Here is a 12579-nt window from a genome sequence, read left to right on the forward strand (position 1 = left end):
AAAAAACGGTCCAATCATTGGTGAACACGTCGGTATCATTTTTGTGACACCATAGGCTTCAATTGAAACAGTATGTTCAGCAAAAAACAAACTTAATTTTAGCTTTAAGTACTTATACTTATAAAAGGAAACGGTGAAACCATTCTTATTATCGAATTATGCGATATGCAGGATAAAATACAACTTTCGGCAAAATTTAAAACGTGCTGTACCGGGATTCAGCGCCACATTAAATTTTGGAAAATTTATCGTAAGTGCTTCTCTCCAGCGTGGGATGAGCTTGTCGCGCCTCGCGTGGGTTGAGCTGGTGGCGCCTCGCGCGGGACGAGCTGGTCGCGTCTCGTGCGGGATGATTTTACCAGCCTCCGGGTTTCGTGTCCTTACATGCAAACCTTTTTAAATGCGAGAGATATTTTATGACTTGTTCTTACGGAAAACATTGCTTTCAGCAGCTGCTATAGTCTGGGCATTGTTTGTGTTTATATCATTGGTGATCCCAACAAGTCGCCTCAACAGTACCGAGCTCGACTCACATGTTCTCCAGACCTTAGTTCGCCAGTTTTCAAGAGTGTTTTACTAAGTACTAAACCCTGTAAATATGTCAAATATTTCGGTCAAGCCCTAGTTAATGACAATGAAAGAATTTTTCTCCCGAAGAAAGCAGTAAAGAAGCTTTTCTGTACAAACAGCTACAATAAAGTGTTTACTTTGTGTTGAAGAAGTTAGAATCAACTTTTTGCTGAGAAGCAACCGTACCACAGGCCAACTCCGCCACCTAAACATTTGGACTTTTGACTGCGTGGTCAAGTAACTGTGAAAAGCCATTTTATAGAAGTTCACAATAAACTAATTCTCAATTTCTTTTCACACATTCAGTATATTTTATTTTTATCCTACAATGCCACTAACAATGATACAGATTCCTTCAAGTGAAGAGTCGCAAAAATAGTCATTTAACTTTATTTAGTATCTAACACAGAAAAATACTGTTTACACATATGTAAAACTATCAACTCAAACACAGTATCTACGTACAAAATATTTTGCTCCTCTATATCATTGATATACAATTATTAAAATTATCGCATTTAGCTATAGTTTGGGTTAAAAACATATTCAGTTGTCCTATCTAATGTATGCTTGGTCTGTAAAATACTCTAATAATATTCGATTATATAATTCTAATATAAAATATACCGCAATTATAAATTCAACTACCTTATATAAAATTTACCACTTACAGTCAGTTATATAGTGTTCGGTGCACTTAACAATTTCAAAACTATCAGCCTGTTTACAGGCGTAACACTTCAAATTAAACTACAAGTACAGCCTTGATACTAACAACAAACAATACTCGTACACACAATACATAGAGGTAAAGTCTGCATACGAGCCAAGTGACCCATCAGGCCGGAGCTTATCCCGGTTTCTGTAGCATGAAGCGACTAGGAGTATAGAAGACAATACATGATTCTAACAGCACATGGTCAAAACTTTCCTTCAAAAACGTATTTGCATTAGTACATGTCTACACATAAGCTCAAAAACTATTTTTGTTAAGCTCTAGAATTTCAAGTCAACTAATAACTGACCAATAATTTCGAACATCCAGTCTCAGATTGTTTTTATAGCATACAAAGGAATAAGTCACTAAGCTTCACATTGAAACCCTGAGCTGGCTAATTTCAAACAAAAGAAAGTCAACATATTTTACCAAAAAACTAAGCCCCACAAACCCCACGAAACGTAACTTATCGCCAACATGTCCTTGCAATACATTTTTTATTTTAAGTAGATCGGTGTGAAAACGAAGCAACATAATCCAGTTGGAGCTATGAACTTGATGAGCCACCATACTCTCAGAACTATCAATACAAAAAATGTATGATGATTGGAAAAGAGAATTAGTCTTTTGAGCTTGACGCTGAAAGGGTAAAGAAGCAGAATTCGAGTCCAGGGACGCTCGATCTTATAATGCACGTGACGAGTTAGCTATCTATCGGCTTGGGTTCTTATAACCTTTCATATGATTTTCAATCAAAAGGCAAACACCACTCATAAAATAAACATTAAGTGGTTCTTTGCTTTTGCGTTTTTTTTTTTTTTTTTTCAGGTCGTTCAAAATGGCTGCCTCCTGGGCGCTGAAAATGAGAATCTCAAACGCGATGAACAGATCTTAAGCGCTTTGCCCGGTCGAACCTTTGGAGTCGCACCAGCTTCCGAAAATTAATAGCTGTTTAGCACACAAAACACATATAAGATCATAAAAGATCATATGTGTGTTTCACGGGCGCAAGACCGTTATTTTAAATGATTGTGTTTGGGTTTCGCACTGCTTTATAATTTCACTTGATTAAAATAATCAAATTTTTGCAACCTTGCCTTTAATTTAAAGGAGTTGATGGGTCTCTACAACAAATATAAAGAATGTTGCTAATTATATTCAAGTCGCATTCACAAGTGGTCTGACTCAGCCGGCAGCCCTTTGTTTTTTGGCTGATATGCTTGTTGGTTTGTCTGCTTTATAAACCGCGGCGAGTGTATCTAATCGTTAAGGTGACTTCTTGGAAATTGTGGTACGAATAGAAAATTAATTATGAGTGATCCTTTTTTGCTGTTTACGACTCAATAACAGATATAGACTACCAAAAAAGGACTTTTATACGATGTGAAGTGTGCTGCAAGATTGCGATAATCAAGAGCTCCATCTTTGTAACAGGAAGCACGTCTATTGTAAACTAGTGACGATCAAGGAGTCTCCAAACGACCTCTCATTTTTACTGATTGCTGGTACTCTGTAGACAATATAAACATGACTTGCTAACATGGGTACGTCTTGGCAAGATAAAACGGATGCTTGATGCTCATTCCAGTAACTCATCACTGTCCTCATCACTGTAATCATTGTCGTCAGAACACAACATGAATTCCATCTCTGCTATCCGCAGTTCTGCGGCATCCAAATCCTCTGTGTTGTTAGGACACCGAAGATTCTGAATGGCTGTCGTTGGTTCCCTCACTTGCCCACGAAATGCCTCTGTCATCTTTTTACTGCCCATCCATTTCGGCAACGGCAATTTTGACAACATCGCGCCCTTCAATCCACAAGGCTTTATTGAGTTCAGTCGACCGAAAGAAGTCACACAAACAACTCTGTCCCCTTTAGGGGACACAGCCATGCTGACGATGCTTTCCCGCCCCTACACAATTTTTGCGAATGAAGCGACTCTCCACTCACTTAAGTCCCACAAGAAAACAGTACCATCGACACCATAGGAAATTAGATAACGGTTTCCTCCGAGAAACTGACAAAATTCGACTTTGCCTAAATGCGCACGTGGTAGTTGCCGAATAGACTGATTTTTGGATGTTTTTAACGGGCAGAGGAGAATTCTGTCTGTAATGCAGTAAGCCAGTAGGTCATTTTCTGGTGAAACTGTACAATGAGTGAATTTGTCCACCTCAGTGTAAGGCACGTCAGTTTCAACTTTTCTCAACAAGCGACAAGGACGTGAAGTGTGATCCCAGAACCCGATGTAAAATTCAGTGCATATTATCAATTCCTTACTGTCCAACGAAAAACAACAGCAGCAATCTTCAGACATAAGTCCTGGTGAGTCAAATGATGCTGATACAACTTTCTCCTGAACATTCCATACAAAGAAAGACAAGCCAAGGTTCCTCCTTATACAAAAGAGAAGTAAGGTGCTGTCCGCTGAGAATGTGAAATGTAGAACAATGAAATCGTCATGTGCTCCAAAAACTAAGTCAGGACACTTACCGTGATCAGTAGACGCCTCATCAGATCCCGGCAAGGTACTGAGCGCTACGAATGCGACACCCAACAGTCCATTAAAATCGCCATTTATTTGAAAAACGGAGTCAGGACACTTACTACGTTCATTAGATCCCGGCACAGTACGATACAGTAATATTTTGGTACCTTGGTGAGTGACAATTAGTTTTCCCTCCGCAGAAAATTGAGCTTTCTTTTCTTGTTGTGACCCACCAAAAGGATGTGTCAAGGACGTCTCCGAAGCAATGGCTGTTCCGTCATTCTCCATTGACGCAAGCGAGGAGTCTGAATAAAGGACCAGTATGGCGTTTGCTGAAGCGAAGGCCACTTGCATTGGCTCAGCGCTCACAACAGGAAGGAAACTTGAAAGAAAAGCGGGGGGGGGGGGGGGGAATTCTTCACAAAGATAACAGTCTCCTCATCATCGTCCTGAAACCAATATCTAGATTGCTTTTCACGAGTGGAGGACAAGGGTCTTACGCCAGACACACTGTTAGAACGGCACCACTCTCAAGAGACAGAGTGTGCAATGACCTTTGAACAGTCAAATACAAAAAAAAATACACCGTCGTTTGCGAAAGCAAAATGTTCGACCTCCTTGATAACATGCACCGGATTTCTCCGATAAGGGTGATGTTGACGTTGGTGTTGCCCTCGGTACAACTGAACTGTTGTCTCATCGCCCTCGAGTCGGATAGCGATCCACTTCCCATCTGGTGATACACAAGGTAAAATGCTAGTAAACAGGCCTTTCTCTTTCACCTCATGGAGATTCTGCAGTTCCAGCGGTGCGTTGGTGAAGGTTTTAGTACCAGAATGAAATGCTTCCACAAACTTGAATTTCTCATTTGATTCCAAATGGTACCAAAATAAGTGTACCAACTGTTTAAACTGTGACAACCGTTTAGGCCAAGATTGGTGCAGGTGCTCACATGGTGTTAAAAGCAGTTTGTACGCTTCAGACAGTTTACAGAACTCACGTTCACGCTGTTTACACTGTTCACGGCTCAGGATTGGCAGAAAACGGAGTCATTTCCGTTCACGGAGCTTTTTCCGTTCAAGGAGCTTATCCAAATCAAGGAGCTTATCCAGTTCAAGGAGTTTATCCTCTTCAAGGAAGTTATACTGTACAGGGAGCTTTTTCCATTCAAGTAGCTTATCCCATTCTCGGTGCCCTTTAAAATATCTGGAATGCACAAAGTCTTGAAATTTCGTAATCGCTTCAAGTTGTCCACACTGTCCAAGCCTTTCAAGCTGTATAAACTGTTCAAGCCGTTCAAGCAGTTTAAGCTGTCCAAGGTGTTCGACTTCTTCTGTTTGTTCACGCAGCTTTCTGTGCTGCTGCTCTTCAATCTGTTCAGGCATTTGCATCTGTTCCATCTCTTCACTACGCTCAAGCTCCTCACTTCGTTCAAGCTGTGCAAGCCGTACAACAAGCTCTTCAGGCTGACTATCACCCATTTCAAGCACTGCAACCCGTTCGAGTCGTGTAGTAAGATGTTTAATCCGGTTAACCCGTTCAAGCTCTGCAAGCAGTTGACGATGAATCCACTCAGAACGTTGTCCAGCGGTTTTACCTCCATTTTCTTCAAATAATCCATCAACAACAGAATTCAAGACAGTCAAGCTGTTTATTATACTACACTTTTTAAACACTCCAAACTCTTTCCAAATAAAAGTCCGCCGAAAACATTCAAAGAAAAAAAGATGATGGCAAACGGTGTTCAACAAAGCAATATTGCAAAGTGACAGCGACTTGTCTATACCAGAAAACAATACCCCACATTTCTCGAGAGCAGTTCCCAAATGACAAACGTAGGTGAACGGGCTCAACTGAACGCCTGAAGAAAAGGCCTGTTCAAGGGCAGATTTACCAGTTTGCATATCCCAAACTTGATATTTGAATATCTCACTGTAGTGAGAGATAACGAAATCACACACAACTGCCAAAGTTGGTGTCTCCCGCGTCATCCGTGATGGACAATAGCTGCATTCAGCCTCAAAAGGGTAATAGAGTTGCAGCTTTTCCAACAGAGAGCACCACTGATCGTGGTGTGTTCGTCTTAGAACATTTAACAAGATTCTCATCGCTGGAATAGGAGAATCTTGATCTTCCCCTGCAAAAGGCCGAATTTCCACAAGCAGTCTGTGAGGAAAACAACCACAAATTGTTCCACTCTCATCAGTTTCATGATGCTGACCAATTTTCTCGGCAGCCCACAGACAAAGGTAATTCAACAAGCACAACCAACAACAGCTATCATTTGATTCAAATGAAAAATTGCAACTTTTTACAACAATGTACTGTTTATCAAGAGTAAATGAGCCCCATTCGTAGCTTGAAGCAATCCTTGAAAACTGAGGAAATGTCTCCACATTTTCGTTCTCCAAAGAGAACCATCTATCAAGCCGCCCAAAAAACAAAAACTTGCCATCTGGAGAGAATCTCAAGAACTTGCTCCCAGACACCAAATCGATAGAGGAAAGCACACCTAAACATTTAAGCGAATACGAATCAAACAAAGAGACATGTTTCCAATGTCTTTCGGCAAATAGCTTCCCATCAGGAGACACTGCAAAGTTGCTCCTGTCCTGAAGACGCTTAGAAGGCAACTGAGGCCTCGTATTCAGTTGTAGCCAAGGGGCTGAGTCACCATTTGGGATAACAACGTTGTCTTGGACAACTTTAGAAACATTCTGTAGACAAGAATGCAGAAGGTAAGGACATTCCAAGAGAACATAAATATTTCTTTCAAGAGCTGAGCTCACCCCACTGAGAATTTCTTTCCTGCCCTCACCGTGAAACTGACAGTCTGCCGCAAGCTTATAATCTTCAATAAGGGAATATATCTCAGTTCTTCTGCTCTGTATTCTGTTTTCAATATATTTGAAACTTGTCAAACAACTGAAAACTGTTTCCAATGAATTCTTCCCTGGAAATCCAATCAAAAAGCGAATGCCAATGCGTAAAACGTAGTCAAGCAATTCAGGTTTCATGAGGGGAACGTCCTGAGATTGCTCACGGATAAAGCTAAAGAGAATTTCAAGGATAACATCTTTGAGATAATTGGCTTCAATGTTCCTGTCAATGAACAGTTCTCGAGCCTTGTCCTCGTCAGTCAGCCACGCAGGAATCAGGTTGTGCAGGAAGGTGTACGTCTTCGATAACACCATAAACAGTGAAAGGGCATCTAACACATGCTGCTTGGGAATACTCGATTTTTCTCTCTGGAAGACGTACGAAATAAACGAGACGGGAAGCGGGGCAGGAGCGGCAATGGCACAACGGAACAACTTCTTGTACAAGCTAGATCCCACTTTGTCAAAAACACGCTTGAAATTTCTTCGAAGGAAGCTGTCAAAGTCTCCAGGGAAAAGATCAACCAGCTGAAATGACTTACCTGATTGCATTGGAGCGTTCAAGTCTTTGGCAATGTAGAACGCATACAAAAACGATCCATTGCACCTCTTCGCCAAGTCATCCACCGAGGACGGGAGGCGGCAGAAATCTACACTGTTTCCGGCGCAAATTCTTACACAAGGATTGTACTTTTTCAAACTAACCTGCACCGTGTTTCCAGGGCGACTGGTAATGTAGAACACAAGCCAGTTTGGAAGCAGAGGAAAGCCGTTCATTATAAGATCAAGAAAATTTTCCCTGCACTCGTATTGCGTCTCATCCAAAGCGTCAAGAACGACTAACTTTCTCTGGGTAGAGTGCCACATATAAAGCGGCTCTTGTAATAATTTAGTAAACAATTCCTGAACACCTAAATTAGAATTGCCTAACAAGTTTCTTATACCACCCTCCCCTCCCATAATACTATTAAACTCACTGCTGCATTCACAGAGTTGACTAGCAATAGTCCCAAGAAGATACCTCGGATCATTCCTTCTGCTATCATTGTGACGGCAAAAGAAGGCGGCACGTAAGTGTCCAGCTTGCCCTGAACGCTGTGCCAGGACTCCCACCATCACACTTTTGCCCACGCCTGGGTCACCTAAGACAACATACGCCTTGGAGTCGCCAGGATCACTGAACCACTTGTCAAAATCTTTTAAAAGCCACTGTCTTGTAGCTGCGTCACAACGCTCGGCAAAAAAGGCGATGTCTGATTCGCAATTGGCAATTTCTGTAAAAAATTGAAACAAAAAATTAAACGGATACTTGGTTTATCCTATTCACATGTTTAGGTGATGAAACGCCACTTGTGGGAAATAGAACAGGACCTTCTTAATACAATTATTATAGAACTCCCAAACAGCAATCAGTTAAAACATAATCCCCGGGTCTACATGTAGGTAACTGGCCGTTGCTACCTGGCTGACTCATCAGCCATGTTACGGCAAAGTATAGTAGTAGTAGTATTAGCAAAATTCGAGAACATTTGCCCTCGCCAAAGAACGTCAACCTAGACAACTGAAATCAGTGATTACATTTTCGGAGGGGGGCGTAAGGGTTTGCGGTGATGCGGTTTTGCAGAAATCTTTATTTTAACCTGCGGTATTGGGGTTTAATAAGACTAAGCCGTTTGCGGTTTTCATAAATTTCCGATCGCGGTAATCGGTAAAAAAAGAGTCTGCAGCCGTCTGCGCTTTCCAGTTGTGACAGTTATTACTCGGATCCTGACGCTTCCGATGACTTTTGATCTCTTGTTTATGTTTTGCAAGGGTCCATTGTTGTGCAAGCAGGCTTTGCTGTTTGTAATTTCCGCTTTTTCCAGTTAATAATTGGTATGATTAACCATTTTATCCAATGATACGTCGACTTGTTGACTCTCCGGGCTGGGAATCTTTCGCTCGGATTTCCTACAGTATTTGCCGTGGCCTCGTGCGGGACAATGTCTGCCGAGCAAGAAGAAGTGGATATGAGGATGCTCGGGAAGAGACGATGTTACTACAAGGAGAGATTGGAAGCTCGGCGACGTTTCTTCTGGGAGCAAGAACTCGCTTCTGGAGAGTTATACGCTTCAACAATCGTTTGCTTTACTGAACTCTTCATGGGGCTGACTACGTTGTCTTCGGGTCATTCAAAATTCTTGGAAAATTTTAAATGAAATTTAAGGTTGATTCAGTCGAATTGCGACATAAAATGGAAGTTCCGGGCTCGTATTCGGGATATTTGAGCTTGAAAACTAGCATCTTGACGAATTTTCACCAAACAATAAAGTCGCAGAAAGCTTGCGTTGTGTAACATTCGAGTGGTTTCCGGTGCTGAAGTCGTAAACATCGATGTTTTTCAATTGGGTAACTCAGCAGTATTCGTGCGTGCGCGAGCGCACTCATATTAGTTCCACAGCAGCATAACGAAGTCAGTCCCACGGACGTGTGTCAATTATTACAGTATTATTTTATGAGTGCGATGATCATACGTTGATTAACATTAACATACACTTTTATCAAACTAAATAGGGTCGTATTTCTAATGGAATGGCGAACTATAAGTAATGATGACGGCACCGTAGCACATTTGTAACTACGGTTTCGGTATTTTGGTAAATTTCCATGCGGTATTGCGGATTTTTACCAAGTGACCGTCTTAGAGAGGTGTCCAACTTTGAAGTTTAGTTACAGTAAAATGACTGATCAGAAAAAAAACGGCAAGGGACCAACACCAAGTGACCGTCTTAGAGAGGTGTCCATCTTTAGAGTTTAGTTACTGTAAAATGGCTGATCAGAGGAAACGGCAAGGGACCAACACCAGGTGTCCGTCTTAGAGAGATGTCCGTTAAGAGAGAGCTGACTGTGACACACTTGCCAGTTAACCTCTCTTCACCATGTTCTCTGTATCTTTTATTTCAGGCTTTCAACAGGGTTTCGGACAGTCACAAAGATTTCTGATTTGACGAATTCATTACGAATAGCAATGAGTGCTAACAACACAACATCCTGCATCATTACTGAAGATCCTATAGCAGCTAAAGTCTGCAAAACATTGGCATACTGTTTACTGCTTGTAGTCTCACTGCTGGGGAACACTTTAATCATCATGGTAGTTTACCGAGACAACAAAATGTGGACCACCACAAACTTACTCATTGTAAATATGGCGGTCTCCGACCTCCTAGTTCCCATATTCGCCATGCCTCGGGCCAACGTCGAGATACTCTAGGGAAATCTCCGATGGCTTATCGATGGCGTGTTAGGAGAAACCCTCTGCAAGCTGACAGCATTTTTTCAAGACATCTCAACGGCGGTGTCTGTCCAAACCTTGGTCGCGATTGCCGTAGACCGTTTTTACGCTGTGTGGTTTCCTCTGAAGGCGGCCCGTATCAAACCTAGAGTGAAATACGTGATTTTACTGATATGGTGGATATCAACACTTATTCACGCTCCATATCTTTATGGTTTTAAAATTGGCACGTTCAGTGGCAAAACCTACTGTTTCCTGGGTTGGTCTCGCTCCGTCACTAAAGTCGTGTTTTTACTGCTGATAATTATAATATACGTGATACCTTTGATGTTGATAACAATCCTGTATAGCTTAATAGTCAAAAAGCTTAGAAGACAAACTCTTTACGGAGTGAGGAATTTGGTCGTTCACTTCAGTAGCCGCGGAAAGAGAAATCGAAATGTGCTCAAGATGTCCTTAGCGATCGTTGTTGTGTTTTTCTTATCAATGTCGCCGTTTGTCGTGTATTTATCAGTTTCTCTATTCAGCCCTGAAGGAAAATTTTGCCTGTCAAAGGATTTTCGCTTTGTTACTCAGTATTTAGTTCACTCCAATGGCATAATTAACTTTTTCACGTATTTCACCTTCAACCAGAACTATCGCCGTGGCTTCTTGTCAATCCTTTCTCGTATTTTCTGCTCGTGTTGTTCCAAATGTAGCTGGAGACAAGAAGTGGAGGTAACGTCATGTATTGGAAAGGAAACGTACGCCGCTTCAGCTGGAACTGTTAACTTTGGAATGGACTCTGACACTAAGGACGTTGTACTCACAGGGTTACGCTCAGTGGAGAGTGCTGAGCTCAAAGTGTTTGAGAATGGTAACATGTAGAAAGTGAAAAAGTCTCCGTCGGGCCAAGTGGTCCATATACCACGAGAGCTTTATCCCAGTTTCTGTATTAGACTGCGGGCAGTCTCTCGTTTCCTCGAAAATCCGTGGGCAAGAACGCAAAACAAGTAAGCGTGCGAGCGTGACATGCGAAAAGGGAGACTGCACTGGTTTCATACAACGACTTGGATGCTACAGTACAGTCTCTCTTTTCGCTCGTCTTTCGATGCCCGCGCAACTAGCGGCTCGCGGCATCGCCGCTCGCACGTTACGCTCGCACGCTTACTTGTTTTGCGTTCTTCCCCACGGTTTTCGAGGAAAATAGAGACTGTTCGCAGTCTATTTCTGTATCTGATTAGGTAGCATTAAGCGACCAAAGTATTACTACTCCCACTGAATTGGGTACTAGTTCATGGATGGGGGGTTACTCAACCCAAGAAGGAGAGAGGCACTGTGAGAGTAAAGTGTGTTGTCTAAGAACACAACGCAACGTCTCCGGCCAGGGCTCGAACCAGGACCGCTCGATCCAGGGTCCGGCACGCTAACCATTTGGCCACCGCGAGTACCACAAGAGTAAAGGTGAAAAAGACTCATAAAAGCAAAGCAGCTAAGGTTAAGAAGACTCTCATAAAAGTTGCTAAGTAATTCCCCTTGTTAGTTTATAATTATTCTCGAATTTGAAAAGTGGGGTCACTATTCATTTCTCTAGATCTCTGTTGAACTAACTACGTCAACAGTACTTCTCTCCCGGGTGATATGAGCTTGTCGCGCGCTCGCGCGGGACGAGCTGGTCGCGTCTCGAGCGGGATAATTCTACTAGCCTCTGGGTTTCGCGTCCTTAGATGGAAACCTTTTTAAATGCGAGAGATATTTCATCACTTGCTGTTGCGGAAACCATTGCTTTCACCAATTGTTATAGTCTGGGCATTGTTTGTGTTACGAATTTTTGTATCTGTTTTATGCCACTGGTAATCTCAACAACAACAGTCTCCTAAACAGTATACTGAGTCAAATGTTCTCGAGACCATTGTTCGACAGCTTTGAAGAGTGTTTCACTATTTACTGAACCCCGTAAATATGCCAAATATTTCGGACAAGCCCTAGTTAACGACAAGGGAAGAATCGTTTCTCCCGAAGAAACCAGTAAAAGAGGCTTTTTTCGTGCAAACAGCTACAATGAAGTACAAACACATGAATTGCTTCTGTTTACTTTGTGTTGAAGAAGTTAGAATCAACATGTGAAGGTGAATTAATCTGACACGAGCGTGGGACAAAGAAAAATTCTGAGTCCCCGACAGGAATCGAACCCATGACCTCCCGAACACCGGGCGGGCGCTCTATCCACTGAGCTACGAGAACTCATGGAGAGCAAGGTCATTTAACTGAGTTCATATATGATAGGTGTCCTGCATACTGCTAGGATCAACGCTATCGAATTCATCGTGAGTAGTGATTAGTTAATAAAGATGGTGAATTTTAAGCTCGGTAATGAAATGTGAAGGTGAATTAATCATAGAGCGGCCGTCCGGTGTTCGGGAGGTCATGGGTTCGATTCCTATCGGGGACTCAGAATTTTTCTTTGTCCCACGCTCGTGTCATGTTGATTAATTCACCTTCACATTTCATTACCGAGCTTAAAATTCACCATCTTTATTAACTAATCATTAGAATCAACATTTTGCTCAGAAGCAACCGCGCGACAGACTCCGCCACCCAAACATTTGAACTTTTGACTGCGTAGTCGAGTAACTGTAAAAAGCTATTTTGTAGAAGTTCATAATAA

General features: G+C 42.0%; 2 pseudogenes; one reads left to right on the forward strand and one right to left on the reverse strand.

Moving 5' to 3' along the window:
• Positions 1-2709: 2709 nt before the first annotated feature.
• LOC149106707 (uncharacterized) lies at positions 2710-8801 on the reverse strand (annotated as a pseudogene).
• Positions 8802-9380: 579 nt separating this feature from the next.
• LOC149106708 (neuropeptide SIFamide receptor-like) lies at positions 9381-11443 on the forward strand (annotated as a pseudogene).
• Positions 11444-12579: the final 1136 nt, after the last annotated feature.

Source organism: Orbicella faveolata, unplaced genomic scaffold, assembly GCF_042242905.1.
Source record: "Orbicella faveolata isolate gen_17 unplaced genomic scaffold, um_ofav_v1 contig_3, whole genome shotgun sequence".
In the NCBI taxonomy this organism is placed as follows: domain Eukaryota; kingdom Metazoa; phylum Cnidaria; class Anthozoa; order Scleractinia; family Merulinidae; genus Orbicella; species Orbicella faveolata.